This window comes from Eretmochelys imbricata, chromosome 11, assembly GCF_965152235.1.
Source record: "Eretmochelys imbricata isolate rEreImb1 chromosome 11, rEreImb1.hap1, whole genome shotgun sequence".
Lineage (NCBI taxonomy): Eukaryota > Metazoa > Chordata > Testudines > Cheloniidae > Eretmochelys > Eretmochelys imbricata.
In genome coordinates this window covers 78,072,998-78,076,337 of record NC_135582.1, presented here as the reverse complement: position 1 = coordinate 78,076,337, position 3,340 = coordinate 78,072,998, and the positions used below count along the sequence as shown (strand labels likewise).

Genomic DNA, 3,340 nt, shown 5'->3' with positions numbered 1-3,340 from the left:
CGATACTAAACTGGGAGGAGTGGTAGATACGCTGGAGGGGAGGGATAGGATACAGAAGGACCTAGACAAATTGGAGGATTGGGCCAAAAGAATCTGATGAGGTTCAATAAGGATAAGTGCAGGGTCCTGCACTTAGGACGGAAGAATCCAATGCACCGCTACAGACTAGGGACCGAATGGCTAGGCAGCAGTTCTGCGGAAAAGGACCTAGGGGTGACAGTGGACGAGAAGCTGGATATGAGTCAGCAGTGTGCCCTTGTTGCCAAGAAGGCCAATGGCATTTTGGGATGTATACGTAGGGGCATAGCGAGCAGATCGAGGGACGTGATCGTCCCCCTCTATTCGACATTGGTGAGGCCTCATCTGGAGTACTGTGTCCAGTTTTGGGCCCCACACTACAAGAAGGATGTGGATAAATTGGAGAGAGTCCAGCGAAGGGCAACAAAAATGATTAGGGGTCTAGAACACATGACTTATGAGGAGAGGCTGAGGGAGCTGGGATTGTTTAGCCTGCAGAAGAGAAGAATGAGGGGGGATTTGATAGCTGCTTTCAACTACCTGAAAGAGGGTTCCAAAGAGGATGGCTCTAGACTGTTCTCAATGGTAGCAGATGACAGAACGAGGAGTAATGGCTTCAAGTTGCAGTGGGGGAGGTTTAGATTGGATATTAGGAAAAACTTTTTCACTAAGAGGGTGGTGAAACACTGGAATGCGTTGCCTAGGGAGGTGGTGGAATCTCCTTCCTTGGAAGTTTTTAAGGTCAGGCTTGACAAAGCCCTGGCTGGGATGATTTAACTGGGAATTGGTCCTGCTTCGAGCAGGGGGTTGGACTAGATGACCTTCAGGGGTCCCTTCCAACCCTGATATTCTATGATTCTATGATTCTATGATTCTATGATTCTATGATTCTAACTGGGACCCCAAGTTTCTCCTACTTTGAGGAAATCCCTATGAAAACTCACCTTTTCCGGGTGTCTGTTTCACACCCTCTGCCAGAGACGTTCCCCATTCTTTCTCCAGTTCAGCTGGCAGCAGGTCTCGTGCGAGGGGCAGGGGAGAGCTGAGATTTCAGGCTGCCGTCTTATGGCGGGATTGCTGCGATTAACTGGCTGAACGTGCTAATTCTGAGGACGAAATGGGGAAAGGGGCAGAGACCGAGAGTCAGGGAGTGAAATGGAGAAAATACAGGAAGCATTTCGAGCAAGGGCGAAGTGCAATGACCAGAATCCAGAATATTTTCTGCACCCCTTGTCTAACTCTGGGCCTGATTCTCTTCCGCATTGACGGCCCTGTCCCTGTCTCCGGCCGTGTCTGGAGGGCTTTATGCCCCTGTCCAGCCCCTTCACACTGCCAGGAAGGGAGAGCTGTTATGGAATCTTAGCCCAAAGAGGAACCAGGCCCTGTGTCACCTTCATCCTGGGTTTCAGATGACCCCGAGAAGTTGGGGGGCCACCAGGGCCTAGAGCATGGCCCTGCCACAGAGGCCCCACCCCCGGTCATCCTCTTCCCCCGAGGCCCCGCCCACCCACTGTTCACTCCTCTGGCCCCCGAGGTCCCCCTACCTGCCCCTCGCTCCTCTCCGCCTCTTCCCCCAGGACTCCACTCACCCCCTGCTTGCTCCTCTCTGCCCCTTTCCCCGAAGGGGGGCTACCGGGGGGCCATGGGGCCAGGCACCCATCCCTTTTCTCTGTCTCTGGTGAGCGGGGGGCAGTGGGGTCCTTGGGGAAGGTGGTGGAGCAGGACAGGAAGAGGCACGAGAAGACGGGGCCGCGGGGGAAAAGGCCGAGGGGGGTGGGGTGCAGGTTTTGGGGGAAGAGGCGGAGGGGGGATGGGAAGAGGCAGAGAAAGAGCAGGGCATCGGGCTAAGAGGCAGAGGGGAGTGGGGTGCAGGCGGGGCCCCCACTTCTCTGGAGCTTCGCTTCCAGCTCTCGAAAGATGACCACGGGCCCACGGGCCTCCGGAGGGGAGACCCGCCCCACATCCCCAGCGTTTCCCCCCCGCATGGGGGAGGCTCAGGCTCCCCTGGCCTCTGATACGGGCTGCCCGTGCTCAGCTCCTTCCACGCTCTGGAGAGGAGCAGCACCCAGGGGTGGGGCTGAGCCGGGGGGCGCTGGGTGAGGGGCAGAGCCCTCGGGAGCTGAGACCGCAGGGACACAGCGTGAGGCACCATCCCAGGCATCCCCATGAAAGGAGCAGAACAGGGTTTACCTGGGGTGGGGAGTGTATGGAGAGCGTCTCAGGGTCGGTGGAGATGTATTGCCCTGGTGAGCAAGTGTGGCTAAAACACAGGCCTCGCTGTGAGCAGGATTTGAACCTGCGCAGGGAAACCCGATTGGATTTCGAGTCCAAAGCCTTAACCGCTCGGCCCTCACAGCTGTGAGTGACGTGACCCCCTAAGGCCTGAGAAACTGGTAAATAATCACAGTGCCCAGGCCTGAAGTCCTCTGAAACACAGAATTCAAACAGGAAACCTGGCTCCCAAAGCGCAGGGGGATTTGGGGTTCTCATTGCTTAGCCATGTGGTTAAACATCAAACCAACCCCCTCCTGTGGGGCCTGTAATTGTTGCTATCCCCACTGTAAAGGGAGACAGGGAGAGGTTCACTGACCTGGCCAAGGCCACGCAGGGAGTTAGAGCCCAGCTCTGCCCCTCCCTGCTTTATCCTCCCCTGTCCTGACTGTCTCGCTTGATTCACCTGTTTTTATTGTCTCTTGTCTCTCTTTATAAACAGGACTAAGCCATGACTGGACTGTCAGCCGGGAGGATGGGACACGGCTCCCTTCACCTGGACCCTGGATTTCTCATTACTTCAGAGAAACTTCTCAGTGGAAAAATGAATCACATTCAAATGACTACAGATTATGAATCGTTTGCTATTTTTGTTGCCTTGGAACACTGCTCCCCCCGCCCCGCCCCCCAGTCCTCCGCCCCAGCCTCTTCCCCTGAGTCAGGAATTATGTTTTATTGGTTCACTCTGATTTGTTTCATTTTTATGTTCGCATCTCTTGCAACTAATTGGTCAGAACCTGTCACTTCCGAAAGTCCCAGACGCGTGTCTCAGTTTCCCCTCCTAGCTCCCTTCTCGGTACCTTTGATTTTCCTCAGAGTCTCCTTCAGATCACTGGTTTGTTGGCACCAATAACCAGGTCTGATTTCCAGGTCAGGAGACGTGTCTTCCAGCTGCTGGAACTTTCCTTTTTCACATCAAGAAAGAAACAGGTTTTTTCCCAATAATCATGTTTTATTTTATTTTTTTATTTTACTGTGAATTTCTTGCCACTGAAAAATGCTGAATTGAGGGGCCTGGAGAATGACTCTCTGTGTAGCCAGCCACAGAATA

General features: G+C 54.2%; 1 non-coding gene across 1 annotated transcript; it reads right to left on the bottom strand.

The window, feature by feature from the left end:
• Positions 1-2,293: 2,293 nt before the first annotated feature.
• On the bottom strand, positions 2,294-2,375 carry TRNAS-CGA (transfer RNA serine (anticodon CGA)). The gene has a single exon. It is a non-coding gene; the product is annotated as a tRNA-Ser (tRNA).
• Between the last annotated feature and the right edge of the window lie 965 nt (positions 2,376-3,340).